Source organism: Leptonychotes weddellii, chromosome 10 (assembly GCF_054177405.1).
Source record: "Leptonychotes weddellii isolate Sample4059 chromosome 10, ASM5417740v2, whole genome shotgun sequence".
Lineage (NCBI taxonomy): Eukaryota > Metazoa > Chordata > Mammalia > Carnivora > Phocidae > Leptonychotes > Leptonychotes weddellii.
Window position 1 is genome coordinate 53,951,768 of NC_138378.1, and position 17,875 is coordinate 53,969,642.

Consider the following 17,875-nt stretch of genomic DNA (forward strand, 5'->3'; position numbering starts at 1 on the left):
TTTCCTCACCCCATCACTGGTGTTTACAGATGAGGAAACCCAGGCCCCCAAAGGTCAAGTGCCTTGTTGGCGGTGTGGCTCCCACATGAGTTCCTCAGGACAGCGGTGGCGCTGAGTGCCGGGATGGCCTCAAGTTTGCACCAATGGGGACTTGCAGGCCAACACCTGGGAGGTTTCCTTTGGGGGCAGCAGCCTCTGTCTTAGGCTCAGAGCAGAACCACCCCTGGCTCACCCCGCAGCTGCAAGCTGTTCCCCTTTGCCATAGCGCCCCTCCCTAGGCCACTGCTCCTCAGAGTCTGCCTTCCTCCACCTTTGACAGTGACCCTGAGGTGTTCCCAAAGGCTCAGAAGCCCGGGGAGCATGCACATCGTAGCCATAAAAAAAAACCCCACCCTTTGATCCAGGCCTCCCTGTGGGGAGGGGAGTGTAGTCCAGGCCTTGCACCTTCACTCAGGCTCAGAGACACAGATCCCCAGCCTGTGGCCCCCAGGCTGCGCCTCCCACAATGTCTTTTGGCTCTGCATTCTGACTCTCTCACCCACACAGCCCAGTCACAGACACACACAAACGTAGGCTATCAGGCAGTGCAGGGAGGAGGCCAGCAGCACCCAGTGCCCATCCTGGTGTTAAAGGGGGCGGCACCCCATTTTTATTTGCTTCTCTTTTGCACATATTTGCATGGGCTGCTTTGGAAGGTCTCCATTTTCCCAATGAACACAGAAAAGTAACGGATTTGTGGGCCCAGGGAGCACAAAGGCCTCAGTGAGGTTCCCAAATGCCTTGGGTGGGTCTCAGGGTTTGGGTCCTGAGCGCAGGGGAGTAGAGAGAGGGCAGAGCACTGAGTTGAGTGGGGGGACAGCGTAGAGGCAGTAGGGGGGAAGCAGCAGCTGTGGGGAGGGGGCCTAGAAGACCTCATGGGCCTTGGCTGCCTTCCTGTGGCGGGGACCCCCGCTCTGTGCACCCTTCCACTTGCAGGCGCTGCTTGGCCAGACTGGGGATAGCGGGTGTGAGTTTTCCAAAAGTCCAGGTGCGTGGTGAGGCCTACTCCCAGGGGCCAGATATGGTAGATAGTGGAGAAACAAGAGGACGGGCACTGAGAGAGGGGAAATATATAAGAGATACTGAGGCAGGACCAGAGGAAAAGGGTACCCAGGAGAGTATGGCCCCAGGACGGAGGGTGTTGGGGAAGGTGGGTCCTGCCTTTTAGGTGAAACAGACCTTGGTGGCCTGCCACGATCTGCCCTTCCACCCTGCACATCAGATGTATTCCCCACGGAACCCGAGACAAGGTTCTAGGTGAGCCAGAGTTCTGGGCTGACTCTGCAACCCTGGCTGGGTGACCTTGGGCTAGCCTCTGTTCCTCTCTGGGCTTTAGTTTTCCTCTTCAGTAAGTCATCCATGAGCAGATGATTTCCAGGGACCCACCCAGGTCTGATATTCTCTTCCACCCTGGCCCAGCCTCTCCTGGTTCCCTGTGGCTCAGGAAATGTCTACCTCTAGGACCAAGTTCAAATTCGAGTGTTCAGGATCCTTCTGGATCTGGTACCATATCATCTAATCAGCCTCCTCTTTTTTTTTTTAAATATATTTTTTTTAAGATTTTATTTATTTATTTATTTATTTGAGACAGAGAGAACGAGAGAAAGAGAGCACATGAGAGGGGGGAGGGTCAGAGGGAGAAGCAGGCTCCCTGCCGAGCAGGGAGCCCGATGCGGGACTCGATCCCGGAACTCCAGGATCATGACCTGAGCCGAAGGCAGTCGCTTAACCAAATGAGCCACCCAGGCGCCCATAATCAGCCTCCTCTTGATCTGATCTGGGACCATCTCATCTAATCAGCCTCCTCTTTCCCTGTTTTTCAGCACACCAGCAGGCCCAGTTCCTCCCTGCCCCTTGGATGCTTGCTCCAGCCTCCCGTCCTTTCCGCACGAAGTGCCCCCTCCTGGAACATCCGGTCCTCCCATAGGCCGGCTTCATGGACACACATTCTGTCCAGGGCAAGACCCTGCACTTAGAAGGGCCCTGTGCTTGGTTGCTTGAATGCTCTGTCAATGCCATCCTGAAATTTAAAAATTTAAGCAAGGAGCCCTGAATTTTCGTTCTACACTGAGTTTCCCAGATCATGCACCCGGCCCTGCCCTCCTGTGCCCTCACTGGCCCCTCCTCCGTCCTGCCTCTCTTGGGAGCCCTCTCTGACCCAGGAGAAGGTCTGGCCTCCGATGGTGGGAACTGCTGGCTCCTGAGGAAGCCGAGGAGACCCTTGGCACCTCAGGGGCCCAGGCCTTATGTCACCTGGGAAAGTGGCTCAGGAACTGGCAGGGAGCACAGAGACCAGAAAGAGGCAGAGCCCCTGGCTCTGTTTTAGAAGGAAACCTGGCTTCTATTTCAGAAGGCCCTAATCTGATGGGGAAGCCCAAGCCTCTGGCTCAGGAAGACCTTAATCTCACCGGGGAGCTGGTTGTCAGGGCAGAGTGGGGGTGGGGCAAGCCCACATTTTGAATCTCACTTTTTCGACGCTTGCTGGGAACAAGAGAGGAGGATAGGGGCGCCTGGGTGGCTCAGTTGGTTGAGCGACTGCCTTCGGCTCAGGTCATGATCCTGGAGTCCCTGGATCGAGTCCCGCATCAGGCTCCCTGCTAGGCAGGGAGTCTGCTTCTCCCTCTGACCCTCCCCCCTCTCATGTGCTCTCTCTCATTCTCTCTGTCTCAAATAAATAAATAAAATCTTTAAAAAAAAAAAAAGAGGAGGATATGTGGGGTGCTTCGGCGGGTAGAGGGGTGCCCATCTTCTCCTCTGGTCAAAGGCCCCCCAGGCCCCCAGGCTCCACCCTGCAGAGCTCCCTCTGCAGGCATCTCTCCTTGCATCTCCAAAGAGAAGCCTGTACCTACACTGAGGGGCCTGGGCCTGTGCCTTTCCCGTCTGCAGTCTCACTGAATGGGGTGCGCAGGACCCTCTGGCTGAAGGCGCCTAGACCGCAGTCCTCCCCGCTCCCTCTCCCTGGCCTAAGGACCTGGGGTCTGACCTCCCCAGGGTCTTAACAGTCAAGCCCCACCCCCACCCTGGAGCCCCAAGCAGGGCCAGGAGGAGCCTGATTGTCATGTATGTGGAGGTGGGGCCGCCAGGTGGGGAGTCCTAGGCCCCAGAGACTGGAGGAGGGGAGGTGGCATGAGTGGGCTCTGGCCTCTCCTCCCAGCACCTTCTTCAATCACAGCCTTGCCCACATCAGGTAGCTGCCTGCCTCTGGGCCTCTGCTCGTGGAACACCTTCCCGCCTTTCTCTGCTTGGCAACTCCATTCATCCTTGAACATCTGACTCTCGAGTGTCTTTCCCCAGGAAACCGCAGGATCCCTGACCCACAGGATCCCCTGGTCTTTCCCATGCTGTTCTCTCAGAAAGTACTTGCCTCTAGCTTGATCTGCTGGAGGGGGTGGGTGGCTTCCTGGAGACGGGGCTGTGGCCTTCGGCAGGTCTGCAGCTGAAGTCACGCTCATGAATGTGGCAGGGCAGCCAGCCTGGGGCAGAAGGTGAGGGGCAGGTGGGAGCTTGGGACAAAGTGGGATTTCTTCCCTTCCAACATGGGCATTGCAACTTCTGGACGAATGTACCTGCGGAGTAGGCATTCACAGGTGACGAAGGTGGGGCTCGTCTAGGTAAGTGGCCTGCTTGAGTCACACGGTGAGAAGGTCGGCCTGCGTGGGCTGGATTTGGACCCAGTGGTGTCGGAGACCTCAGCTGTCTGGCCCAGATATGTCCTGTACCAAGGCAGGGGGCTGAACTAATTGACCTCTCAAGGGCCTTGGGGTCACGATTTGAGTATCCAAGGGACCACAGGCTGAGGCTCCAACCGACTCGCGGCACCCCACCCTAAGCCTGCCGCCCCCTGACCCGCACCCTGGCAAGACAAAAGACAAATGTCTTCCCTCCCACCAGCCCAACTAGCTCCCAGTTCAGCTGCACAAACGGCCCAAACGTCTCTCTGGAACCCAAACAGGAAGCTGAGGAGAAGAGGGCCAACGGCCGGGGATCTCTGAGGCTCCTCCAGGAAACATGTGGGGAGGAGGGAGGGGCAGAGACAGGCCGGCTCACCCCACAGCCTGGCGCCGGAGCCCCCCACAGGCCCTGAGCACCCCCCAATCCACCTGCCTCAGTATCCTCTTATGGGAGACACTGTGCAGAGGGTCTTTTGCACCTCTCACTCCTGGGTCACTTTTTTCCTTTTTTAATAGACTTTATTTTTTATTATTTCTTAAATATTTTATTTATTTATTTGTCAGAGAGAGACAGAGCACAAGCAGGGGGAGCAGCAGAGGGAGAGGGAGAAGCAGACTCCCCACTGAGCAAGGAGCCCACCGTGGGACTCGATCCCAGGACCCTGGGATCATGACCTGAGCTCAAGGCAGACGCTTACCCGACTGAGCCACCCAGGCATCCCTAGACTTTATTTTTTAGAGCAGTTTTAGGTTCACAGCAAAATTGAGTAGAAAGTACAGAGATTTCCCATCTACCTCTGCCTCCCCCACTATCAGTATCCCCCACCAGAGTGGTACATTTGTTACAAGGCACGAACGTACACTGACACGTCGTTATCACCCGGAGTCCACAGTTCACATGAGTGCTCATTCTTGGCGTTGTACATTCATCTGTTTGGACAAATGACATGTATCTGCTACAATAGTATGATACAGAGTAGTTTTGCTGCCCCCCCCCCCCCCAAATCCTCTGTGCTCTGCCTATTCATCCTTCTGTCTTCCTTATACCCAGGCAACCACTGATTTTTTTACTGTTGCCATAGTTTTGCCTTTTCCAGAATGTCATATAGTTGGAATTAAATGGTATGTGGGGGGGCGCCTGGGTGGCTCAGTTGGTTAAGCGACTGCCTTCGGCTCAGGTCATGATCCTGGAGTCCCTGGATCGAGTCCCGCATCGGGCTCCCTGCTCAGCAGGGAGCCTGCTTCTCCCTCTAACCCTCCCCCCTCTCATGTACTCTCTCTCTCTCATTCTCGCTCTCTCAAATAAATAAATAAATCTTTAAAAAAAAAATGGTATGTGGGCTTTTCAGATGGGCTTCTGTCACTTAGTAATATGCATTTAAGGTTCCTCCATGCCTTTTATGGCTTCATAGATCTTCTTTTAAGGGCTAAATATGTCACTGTCTAGATGTACCACAGTTTATTTATCCATTCACCTACTGAAGGACATCTCGGTTGCTTCCAAGTTGCGGCAAGCTGCTATAAACATCCATGTGCAGGTTTTTGTGTGGACATAAGTTTTCAACTCATTTGGGTAAATACCAAGGAATGCAACTGCTAGATCATAAACAGTGTGTTTGTTTAGTTTGGTAAAAAGCGGCCAAACTGCGTTCCAAAGTGGCTGTACCATTTTGCATTCCCACCAGCAATGAATGAGAGTTATTGTTTCTCTATATCCTCGCCAGCATTTGGTGTTGTCAGTATTTTGGATTTTCGCCCTTCGAACAGGTGTGCAGTGGTGTCTTGTTGTTTTAATCCACAATTCCCTAATGACATATGATACTGAGATGGGTCACTTTAAAGATGGGTTTTTCTTTAAATAAACCTGAGCTCATACTAAATTCATTTTTTTATCAGCTCACCCTAACGGGTCGAGCACCCAGGACTGGAGACAGGCCTGAATCTCAGGCTCTGTTATGTCACTAGCTTGCCATCGGCCTTGGAAAGTCACTTACCAACCTGGACCTCAGTTTCTCAGGCTATGAAACGGAGCTCACAGCACTCTTCCCACTTGAGGGAGGTATGGGGGTCTCTGTCCGCTAGGATGTGGGTAATGGCTTGGCATGGTGGTCAGTGGTGAGGGAAGCCAGGTACTGAGCCAGCTGTGACTGCAAACTAGGGAGGCCTGGCTGCAGCAGGGCCCCAGGAGGCTCCCAGTGAGAACACGGGAGGGCGGGCCTCGGCACAGAGCACCTGGCCACAGAGCACGCTGCAGACCTCAGTCCTGGCCTGCAGGCTCGCTGCAACTTCGGGGTGGGGTCGGGGTGGGGGAACTAGGACCAGAGGTTCAGAAAGCAGGACGGGCAGCGGTGGGTCATGCAAATTGCAGGCAAAACTCGGGCAAACAGACAGAGGTCCTGGTTCTTGTCCCCATAGAAAAGGAGCCTACGCTGCGCAAGCTTTAGCTCAAACAATGGGAGAGAGGGCTCCAAAGCCTCAAGCGCTGGCCTGGGCCCCTCAAAGTCCTCCTGAGCCAGTTGGGAGTGGGGAGGGAGAATCACTAAGCAGAGCCCCCTCCCCCTCCTCTTTCTGGGTCCATGGCCCTTCAGCCTCTTGCTCCCAGCCAGGCCCTGCCCTCAACAGCAAGACCCCATACAACTCTACCCCCTCTCCCAACTTCAGTTACATATTTTTTTTTGACACTACAGAAAAAGAGCAGAATGGCTCATATCCTAAGTGCTCATAAAGCACCTGCTCAATTAAAAAACTAATTAAAAAAACGAATAATATATGCACATGGTAGGAAAGTCAAACAAAAGAGAAACATTTAAAATAAAACATGCCCTCCCTTCATCCTTTCCCCAGCCTCTGACAGCAACTGGGTAACAGAAGAAAATGTTATGTCCACACTAGCACATATAAGCATGTGTGTCCGTTAAAGAGAATGTACGGGAAAGAAGGTTGAGCTGTCAACACAGATCTTCACTTGCTCTTTTAACTTAACTTCACAGCTCAACATCTCTGATCAGCACTCGCAGACCAGGCATATCCTTGGGCCATGTGGAACTTACCACCCCACAGATGAGCTGGGGGTGGGGGGGAAGAAGTCCCCTGTGAATAGGCCTCTATGCAGTGTCCAGTCTCTTGTTAGCGCATTTGGAATGTTCACTCACCTCTTTCCTAATCACCCCTGGGCCAGAACCTCTGTGGCCCATCTCAGAACCCAGAAATCAGAGTTGCAATGAATCCAATGGAGGCAGAGAAGCTCCTGGCCCTGGGCAAGGCATGTGGTTTCTCTGAACCTCAATTTTTGTCTCTCTAACATGGGGTGACCCTCTCTTAAAGTGGAGGTGGAGATTTTTAAAAGGTGGTATGGCCTGAAGAATGGGCTTGGTATAGGCCCTTCCGGAATATGGGTGCTATTTGATGAGACAAAACTTCCCCTAGGACCTCCCGGGGACAGAATAATAGATGAGGAAACAGAGGCACAGAGGGATTGAGGAACTTGCCCCAGGTCACACAGCTGGTAAGAGGGAAAACTGGGATGGGGAGAGTCCGTCTGGCTCCGGAGGCTGTGTTTGGGAACAGCAGGTGAGCAGCACTTGCTTCGGGAGGGCATGACCATGTTGGGTGTCCGGGACCTGGACAGCCGGAGGAAGCTGCACAGAGAAGCAGCACGAGTTAAATAGAGGCCAAGGGAGACAAAGGGACCTTCTAAACTGGACAAGGTGGGTGAGGTCACCCACCTCCATCCCAGGGCAGGGCGAGGGGTTCTCAAGCACCTCTGCATGCCTCCTCCATGGTACCCCAATGCCAGCCCAGCGCCAGGGGTCTCTCCGTGAGCTTCGACTTGCTAAAAGGAGTGACCACGGGAAGGCTTGCAGGGACGGTGGTCAAGGAGGGCTGAGAGGAGGCCCTGGCATGATTTAGTGTCATTGTGTGCCAGGTGTGGTATATTTTATGCGTTTAATTCTTGTACAACCAGATAATTTTACTGCTGGGCCATGGACAATCCTGCCCCCTCAAGGGTGGGTGACTGCATGGGCTCAGCACGCTAGGGGAGCAGACGGAAGCAGGGGAGGTGATCCTGGGTTCTCCAGGGCCAGGGTGAGCGAGCAGGAGGTTTCCTCTGTGGGTCGGGGGCTGGGGGGGTGACCCCGGGGCCAGCCCTACGTAGGCCACCTCTCCCTCTCGCCTGGGCTCCCCCTTCTTTCCTGCTGCCCTGCCCTGTCTTTCACTTTGGCCAGTATCATCTCTGTCTCCTGAGTCATCTTTGCTTTCTAGCTTTCTGGTTTTTACTCACCTGGCCCCCTGGTGTGGGTTTCTACCTTAGTGAAGAGAATTTTCTCTCTCCCCTCCCTCCTGTGCATTCACAAGGACACACAGCCTGCTTGCTGACAACTTCTCCAAAGGGTTCTCAGGGAAGGACCCCAAAGTCAAGAGGACCCTGAACCTCCTAGGCCACTGGAAGCCCACAGGGTGAGCCTTGGCTGTAGGGTCTCTGAGTCAGAGGCTGGCTTTCCTGGAGCTGACCAGCCCACCCAGGTTACAAGATACTTCCTTCAACCGTGTGCTCTCCTGCCACCAACCTGGCTGGGTTGATCTTGGAGCAAAAGGCCCTCGGGCTGCCGTGAGGGTGACACGGTCATACCAAGGGTACCTTAAGGGCCCGGGTTTGGCAGAGAGCGTGCCGCACAAATCGTGGCCATTATTATTAAAGCGAACAACTGGAGAACGAGGGGCGATTGTACAGGGCCGGATGTCAGCTTGTGTGTCCAGAGGCTCCTCAGGAGCTCAGAGCAGGAAGAGGGGACCATGGCCGGGAGCGGGCAGGGGAGGCTTCCTGGAAGAGGGAGGCTTGGTTCGGTGCAGAAGGGCTGAGCTGCTGGGAGCCAGCTGGAAGGCAGGCGGCTGGCCTGGGATGAGGTGTCGGGGGCAGGGAGAGATGCACCTTCGGGTGTCCCTGAGAGACAGAGAGGCAGAGACAGCTGGCTCGGAGGCCACCCCAAGAGTGTGAGCATGCACGTGAGTGGTGAGTCCGCTCGTGAGTCTGCACTGGCTCACTGCAGGGCCAGGGGCTCCAGTGCCGGGGAGAGGCCTCTGGGACACAGGGAGCGTCCAAAGGCTTTAAAGAGAAAGCAACTCTGGGGGTGAGGAAGGCAGCATGCCTAACTTGTGGGGGACGCATGGCCTGTGGCAGACCCAGGAGAAGCCCAGGTAGACCCCAATGGGCTCTCCTCTCTGTCTCGCCCCTTGGGCTGGGATCAAGAGCCTCGGATGTTCACTTCTGGAGAGTTCTTTGACCCCTGGCCTAGGCTCCTCGGCCTCCATTATCACCCCCTCCCAGGCCAGCACACAGGGCTAAGGCAGCAGGAATGGAGGACCGGAAGAGCCGCTCTGTCCAGGGCCTGTTTGTGGCAGGCAATGGAAAGGCCCAGAATGGTGTTTACATATTCCCTCCTTTCCTTCTGGTGGCCTGGCCGGCCGGCGGTTACACCACTGCGGTTTGTTGGCCCCAGGGAGTGCCTCCATTACATAACGCCTCACACAACCGCCCCTAAAACACACACGCACATTGGCACGGGATCAGGCGCACACACACACTCACCCACACGCTCTCGAAGAGATACACCTGCACAGTCTCACACCCTCAGTTGGCAAGACTGTTGTCTCAGGGCCCCTTCTGCCGCCCCCACCAGGAGTCCCGCCGGGGGGGGGGCCTCCCCCCATCCCCGGTTTCAGGGGGAGAGTTTTCCCGCCTCCTGGCCCTCAAGCTCCAGTGGGACTGACCCCGGCCTGCTCTGGGGCTCCCAGGGGGCAGCCTTAGGCTTTGGCACCAGCCCGGCAGGTGGACAACCCCAGGCTGCCCTCTAAGAGCTGGGGGTGTGGGGAGGTGGGCTGGGCCGCAGCGGGGGTTTGAGAACAGGACGAGGAGACCGAGAAAGCCCAGACCCCAGGGGGCAGCCTCTGCCGTGCAGACTCCAGAAATTCCGAACAGGCGTACAGGGAGCAGACGGGTGGAAACGGCCTCCGAGGCACAGTGGGATGGCAGGTATGTGTGGAGGGCTGCTAGGAGGGCAGGTCAATGCACCTTTCCCTCCACAGCAACACGTGAGCTGCCCCGCAACTCAGTTGTGCTGCCCTTCGGGGTTCATCTGATGGAAATCCTCACGCGAGGGTCTGAACAGAAGGATGCGTGTGCTGCCCTTGTCCACAGAACTGCACTAGTGGGAACCTTGGCGGCCATGGCAAGGGCCCTCATGCTGTGGAGTACCATGTCAGCACTGAGAGAAGGTGCTGGTACCCTGCGTGTGGACAGTGGGCCGGCATGCCCTGGTTCTGTGGACGGACGCAGTACACGAGCACGTGTGTCTAGCCTCACAGTCAAATCTCGGGGCTTCCTCGCACAAACACCACACAGAGCAGTCAGCTTTGCTGAGTGGGACTGAGGAGGAAGGTGAGGAGGGACACTTCCGGATGCCAGAACCTGATGTCCCCCTTCTGAAGGGCTGGGGCACCCGTGGGGGAGCGGTGGGAGCGGAGTCATGGCCCCACCATTCATGAGCTGGCAGACCTGGAGCGAGTTCTTCACTTCCCCGAGCTGCATTCTTCTCATCTGTCAAGTGGGAGAGAACAGCACCCCTCTCACAGGGGGCTCAGCCTGCGCCGCAGTCACTGAGGCCTTTCTAGGAGCCAGGCTGGAACGTGCAGGGAGGGAACTTCCAGGCTGGAGAGTCCACGGAGCCCTCACCAGCTGGTATAGGATAATGTGCTCTGTGCTCCTGCAAAGGCCTTGGCGGGGCCCTGGGGAGCTGGGCGGGATGGCGGAGGGGCCAGATCCGAGGCTGAGGTTCAGCGGAGGCAGACGAAGCAGGGGGACGTCGCGGCATGTTCCAGGCAGGGGCACGGGGAGAGCAGAGGTCCATAAGGAATCATCAGCCACCAGCACTCCAGGGCAGGTGAGGGGCAGCCGGGGCAAGGCAGAGCCTCATCGAGCATGTTTGGAAGCGTGGCCTTGAGCTGGGGGTGAGGGCACCCTGCGGGGACTTAGGGCAGGAGGGGCATGATTGCCTAAGCGTTTTATTTTAAAATATTTATTTGAGAGAGAGAGAGAGGAGCAGAGGGAGAGAGAATCTCAAGCAGACCCTGTGTTGAGCACGGAGCCCCATGCGGGGCTCAATCCCAAGACCCTGAGATCGCGACCCGAGCCGAAACCAGGAGTCAGATGCTTAACCGACTGTGCCGCCCAGGCGCCTCTGCCTAAGTGTTTTCGAAGCTGGCTCGGAATGATGAATGGTGGCCAGGAGGAGGAGCAGCTGGGGGCTCCCGCTTCCTCGCCGGGTCTGGGGAGAGGAGGAGCCTGAGCTGCCGAGGCAGTAAAGACAAGAGAGAGGGGGCAGTGTCTGGGCATGGTGAGAGAGCAGAGTCATGAGCTTCAGGCAGCCTATGAGGGAAGGGGTGGAGGGAACTGGAGAGAGACTCCCGGAGGACACGAGGTTCTGGCATCAGTGACTTGGATGGATGTGGTATCACAGCTGTGGAGGCAGGGACCACGGGAGGGGTCCGTGTCCCTGGGGTGTCTGAGAGGAGGCAGGTCCCAGGCTGCTAGACAGGGCTGTGAGGTGCCACCATGCGGTGAGTGGTCCCTTGGTTTCTCCCCCACTAGCACTGGTAGTCTACTGGACAGAGGGGTGGTTTGGGAATATTTCGGACTCTCTTGGCTGAGGGAGGGAGGGAGAGCCATCAAGGGCATCATGGGTATGTTCCGGGACTGGCTTTGGAAAAGGACAACCCTTCAAGGGTCAGATGCTAGAGGCTTCCTTCCGTATAGCTATTTGCATTTTATAGAACACTCTAGAAGAGTGGTGCTGTTCAGTGCCTGTGGCTGTCGGGCACTTGAAATGTGGCTAGGCAACTGAGGAAGTGAGTTTTAAATTTTGATTAATAGAAATTAAATTTAAGTAGTCACATGTGGCTAGTGCCTGCCATTTTGGACAGGGCAGATCTATCTAGGATTTCTAAAGAAAGGCAGTTGCCGTATCTTCAGGCTCGTGTGGTTGGGGGAGTTTTGGTAGAGGCAGACAAGGGGGCCTTCCTGACCCCCTCAGATTTGGTGCCTGTTGTTTAAGTGTGAAAAAAACCCAAGAGATTCAATAACAAATTGTTACATTTATGTATGTATATATACAGTATGTATGTCTTCGTCCCTGTATTTAGAAGTCTAGTTGACGCACAATGCTACATTAGTTTCAGGTGTACAACATAGTGATCTCTGTATGTTATACTCTGTTCACAAGTGTAGCTACCGTATGTCACCACAAAACACTGTTACAGTACCGTTGACTATAGTCCCTTTTATACTGTGACTTATTCATTCCCTAACTGGAAGCCTGGACCTCCCACTTCCCTTCACCCATTTTGCCCGCTCCCCCACGCCCCTCCCCTATGTCGCGCTTTTGCTGAGCCAGGTTCTCTTCTCACTACATGAGTTGACTCATTTAAGCTTCATGAGAGCCCTAGGGAATAGGCCCGATATTTTGTAGATGAGGACATCAAGGCACAGAGAGCCTTAGCAGCTGGTCCGTGGTCTCAGGCAGCCCGGGTTGCTGACCACTCTGCTCATCTGCACAGTTTCATCGGGGGGACCCTGAACCAGGCCTGCTCCTAGACACTTCACACGTGGCATCACACTTGACCCTCGCGGGGGCTTTGCACCGTAGAACTGTACCATCATCCCCATTTCACGATGAGGAGACCGAGGCTCAGAGGTCTGCTCGGGATTACACAGGGAGGGAGTGGCCGTGGGATGAGGTTTGAATGGAGGTCTATGGGAGCCTCTGCTTGTAACCCTGAGTGACACAGTGGTGGGGACACCGGCCTGGAGTCCTCCCTTGCCCCAGCCCCTGCGGCAGCTCTGGGCTCACAGGGTTGTGCTTTGTAAGCTCCTGGCCAGGGCCACCCTGTGGACCCTCCAGGCCCTCCCTGAGAGGCTGGAGGGACAGAACATCCCGAAACCAGCTGCTCCCAGCCTCTCAGCCCAGAGGGATTTAGGTCTGCTTTGGTGAGAGTTGGTATTTCCATTTTTACCAACAGCCCTATGGGTACAGATCATACCTAGGGAGGACAGTGTCCTGGGTGGTCTCTTTTTCCAGGGCTCTTGTAGAAAGCCAGAAATTGGAAAGTCTCTAGAGGGGTCCCCTCCACCCTCTCTAAGCCTTAGTTTTCTCATCTGTGGAATGAAAGGGATACACTAGGTCATGAGTTTTAAACCCTTTTAGCATTACAATTGTTTTTATAAGGAATACTTTTTTTCCTCAGTCTACTCTTCATACAACTGAAATTCTTTATTTTTTTTTTTAAGATTTTATTTATCTATGAGAGAGACAGAGAGCATGAGCGGGGGGTAGGGGGAGGAGCAGAGGGAGAGGGAGAAGCCAACTCCCCTCTGAGCAGAGAGCCTGAAGTGGGGCTCGATCCGGCGACTCTGGGATCACGACTTGAGCAGAAGGCAGACGCTTAACCAACTGAGCCACCCGGGCGCCTGAAATGCTTTAAAAATGTAAATGTGGTTGGGGCGCCCGGCTGGCTCAGTTGGTAGAGCTTGCGGCTCTTGATTTCGGGGTTGTGAGTTTATGCCCCATGTTTGGTGTAGAGAGTATAAATAAATGAACTTTAAAAGATGTAAATGTGGTTCTCTTACTCCCCAGCTTAAAATCCTTCAGTGGTTTCCCCTGCTCTGGGGACAGCGCCTGCCCTCATGAAGCTTAGAGTCTAAGCAGGAAGGACAGTAGGTACATAAACAAAGGCATTTAAAAAATGTTAAAGGATGACAAATGCTAGGGAAAACATAAAACCGGATGAGAGGAATGACACCAGTTGGGGGTGTTGTTTTAGAGAGGGTGGTCTGGGCGGCCCCCTGAAAAGGTGACAGCAGGAAACTGAAGGAAAGGGTCATGTGGAAGAGCATGGGGGGAATAGCAAGTGCAAAGGCCCTGAGACAGAGAGCAGGCGCAGCATGATTGAGGACCAGCAAGGGGGCCTGTGTGGTTGGTGCAGGATGAGGGAAAGGTAGAGTCAAGGCCAGAAGGTAAAGGAGGGAGCTGGTGGGGAGGGACAGATAACAGAGGACCTTGTAGGCCTCGTTGAGATTTTAGGTTTTATTCTGAGTGAGGATTTTGAGCTGAAGGGTGACTTGAACTAAGTGAACACAATTAAAGACTGTAAAAATTGAACACAGTTAAAAGCACAGATGAGGCAGGACACAGTCTACCCTGGAAGGGAATCCTGGAAGTCTTCTTGGAAATACAGGTTTATAGACAGTGTGAGAAAGAAAGGCAGGTAGAGAGGCGTCAGAGCAGTAGCCCCAGGCGATTTGAAGGAGCAACAGTTTAGATTCTTTTGAATTCTGCTCCAGCTTTTCCAGTTTCAGGCATATGATGACTCCTCTGAGCTCAGTTTCCTCATCTGTGAAATGGGGATAGTAACAGTACCTCAGTCTTGGGTGGATATGAAGGACTGTCCTTAACATACGTAAAGCTTGAGTATATGATGGAAGCTCCATAAAGAGTAACTATTATTAGAATCTTTAAGGCATTCCTACCAGGAGACCTGTGGGCGTGAGCTGGGGAGGAGGGGAAGCAGAAGGTGATGAAGCACAATGGTAATATGGTGGCCTACCCCCTTATTGTAGGGGATGCGTTTCAAGGCCCCCAGGGGATGCCTGAAACCATAAATAGCCCCACACCCTGCATATACTATGCTTTTTCCTATATATGCATATATACCTATGATAAAGTTTCACTTATGAATTAGGCACACTAAGAGATAAACAATAATAATAAAATAGAACAATTATAACACTATCCTGTAATGAAAATTGCATGAATGTGGTCTCTCAAGATATCTTCCTGTACTGCACTCAGCCTTGTTGTGATGTGAGATGATAAAACGCCCCTGTGATGAGATGAACTGAGGTGAACGATGTAGGCATTGTGAAGTAGCGTTAGGATAATATGAGAAAACAAGAGTGTAGAAATCACTGAACCAAAAATACGATGTTCTGGGGCGCCTGGGTGGCTCAGTTGGTTAAGCGACTGCCTTCAGCTCAGGTCATGATCCTGGGGTCCCGGGATCGAGTCCCGCATCGGGCTCCCTGCTCAGCAGGGAGTCTCCTTCTCCCTCTGACCTTCCTCCCTCTCATGCTCTCTGTCTCTCATTCTCTCTCTCTCAAATAAATAAATAAAATCTTAAAAAAAAAAAAAAACGATGTTCTAACAGAGGAATTGGTGGGAAGCAGAAGGCAGGCGAGATCTTCTGAGGGCTGAGCCCACTGCCCCAGCCCCATCCTGTGCCACCTTGCTCTTTTCTCTACCCCTTGGCACCATATCCTTCTTTCCTTCCCTCTCTGGAACCATGCTCCCTCTAACCACAGGGCTTTTGCACTAGCTCCTTTTACCTGAAAACTCTTTCACTGGCCCTTTATCTTATTGTTACTTACCATTTGCCCTTCCTACATTCGTAAGGGCTTCCTGGACCCTAAGTGAGGTTGGTTTCCCTGGTAGAGGCTTTCTCGCTGTCCTTTCCTTTTGTAGCCTGGATTTCAGCTTGTGCGTATACATTTTCTAAAAGGAAAAATATCATTTACACACAATAAAACTCACCAGTTTAAAATATACAAATGTACAAATTCTAGTATGTTCACACGGCTGTGCAACCATCATTATCTATTTCCAGAATATCTCCATCAACCCCAAAAGAAACACATCTATCAGCAGTCATTCCTCATTGGTCCCCTAGCTCCCGGCCACCGCCAGTCTACTTTCTGTCTCTACGGATTTGCCTATTCTGAACATATCATGTAAGTGGAATCATACAACATATGGCCTTTTGTGTCTGGCTTCTTTCACTTAACATTATGTTTTTGTTTTTTAAAGATTTATTTGAGAGAGAGAGAGAGAGAGAATGAGCAGTGGGGAGGGGCAGAGGGAGAGGGAGAAGCAGATTCCCCGCTGAGCAGAGAGCCTGATGCCGGACTCGATCCCAGGACCCTGGGATCATGACCTGAGCTGAAGGCAGATGCTTAACTGACTGAGCCACCCAGGCACCTTGTTGTTTCTAAGGTGCTTCCATGTGTCAGTATTTCATTCCTTTCTATAACTAAATACTATTCTAAGGATAGGCCATATTTTGTTGACTTATTATTCATCTATTGATGGACATTTGGGTTGTTTCCACTTTCTGGCTATTGTGAACAGTGTACAAGTTTTTTATGTGGACATGATGAAGCCTGCAGGAGGTTGAGAGGGGGAAACTAACATTAATAAAACAGTTCTGGGGGCGCTTGGGTGGCTCAGTCGGTTAAGTGTCTGTCTTTGGCTCAGGTCATGATCTCAAGGTCCTGGGATCAAGCCCCGCATTGGGCTCCTTGCTCAGTGGGGAGCCTGCTTTTCCCCTCTCCTTCTGCCCCCACCCCCTCATATTTGTGCACGCTCTCTCTCTCTAGTAAATAAATATAAATCTTTAAGAAAATAAATAAAAACCTTAAAAAAAAGCAATTCTGAAAACCAATGTGTCACTTTGGAAAATAGTAAGACAGTCCCTCAAAAAGTTAAACATAGAGTTACTATATGATCCAGCAATTCTACTTCTAGGTATATAACCCAAAGAACTGAAAACATGTTCACATGCACAAAAACTTGTACACGGGTGACATAGCAGTATTATTCAACAAGAGCCAAGAAGCTGGAACAACTCAAATGTCTATCAACTGGTGAGTGGATAAACCAAATGTAGTACAAGCCATATAATGGAATATTATCCTGCTCTACAAAGGAATGACAGCTGATGCATGCTACATCATGAACGAACCTGGAAGATGGGAACACTCCCTGAAGGCAGGGGACAACATCGGTCAGCCCGCCTCTGTTACCCCAGTGCAGGCATTTACTAGACAATCAAGAACCATCTGTGGGACGGTTGAAGGGTCCTGGCCAGCAGCCCCAGCGCACCCTCCCTTTGATGTCTGGACTGGATCTCAGGGCAGCGAGGGGACAGACCTGTCACCAGGTATGGCCCTGGGTGACACGAGCCTCCTGCCTGGCCGTGTCTCTGCTTTCTGCTTCACAACGTGCTGTCTTGGGAGTCTGGGCATCCTGTAGGTGCCCAATAAAGTCCTGGCACACTGGCTTGACTGGACCTGAAGCTTCATCACCAGCCGGGCCAGGAAGAGGCGACCAGGTAGCACAGGACCACCTGCCACATACATCAGTCCAGTGCCCCCCCACCCCAGCAGTGTACCCCTCCTGTGCTCCCTGGTGCAGGCTGGCAAACAGCAGTTTCCCAGTGACCCCACAACCCCTTCTCAAGTGGTGCACGGCTCAGAGACAGCCTTGCAAGCAGCCCCTCACCTGTCACCGTGAGGGTGCTGGGATTTGGTAACGTAAGGCCCTGGACCTGCATTTTGAAGGGTCCCTCTCCCCATAAAACTGGCCCAGGGGAGGGGGTCCCAGGCCATCCCACAGCCCAGCCCAGCCCAGCCTCTTGCAGAGGGGTCACTGAAAATTCTGTGTTGCACCAAATATTGCTGGGCTATGGAGTTTTATTTGAAAATTATTTTAATTAGCTGGAAACTAGGAGTTTAATAAATGGAAAACAGAGAACTTTCCAAGGCCATGGCTGGGAAACACTTGCTTTTTTAAAAATTCCGCCTGGCTTCATAGGCCAGCTAAGCACCCTGACACGAGGGTCCGATTGCCAGAGGAATCCACAAGGAAAACAAAGCTTATTTTTAGAGAAATATTTTAAACTCGGTTTCAGTGAGCTCAGGAGTTTTCTTGTCTGTCTAAAATCCTTAATATCTTTCCTTCTATTTCAGAGCTGCCTCTCACCCCAGAGGGCTCAAGAACTCCTATCTGATGAGAGCTATTTCTGTACGGAGGAAAATAAAGGGGTCCCCTCCCCCTCCACCCAGAGAATGAATTGTTTCTAAATATGTCCCTGCAGTCAGGCTCCGGCGGCCTGTCCTTGGCAGGTGTGCCCGGCAGTAAGGTGGGTCTGGGGTCCCTGCAGGCCTGTCTGCCATCCTCCCACTCAGCCCTGTTCTGCCCACCGCCCTGCAGGAGACAGACCACGGCCTGGCCACCATTTCCGGGTTTTGAAAGCAGTTCTCAACTTGAAAAGAGGTCTGC

The 17,875-nt window shown here is 53.2% G+C and overlaps 1 long non-coding RNA gene across 2 annotated transcripts in view; it reads right to left on the reverse strand.

Moving 5' to 3' along the window:
- Positions 1-10,768: 10,768 nt before the first annotated feature.
- LOC115944041 (uncharacterized) overlaps positions 10,769-17,875 on the reverse strand; it is a 7,561-nt gene continuing 454 nt past the window's right edge. Inside the window, exons 2-3 of one of the 2 annotated variants that reach the window (XR_004078615.2) lie at positions 15,187-15,310; positions 10,769-14,153 (exon numbers count right to left, since the gene is read on the reverse strand). This is a non-coding gene — a long non-coding RNA (uncharacterized LOC115944041). Of the gene's footprint in view, positions 14,154-15,186; positions 17,870-17,875 lie in introns of those variants that run through there. The other variant, XR_014149252.1, reaches the window with a different exon arrangement.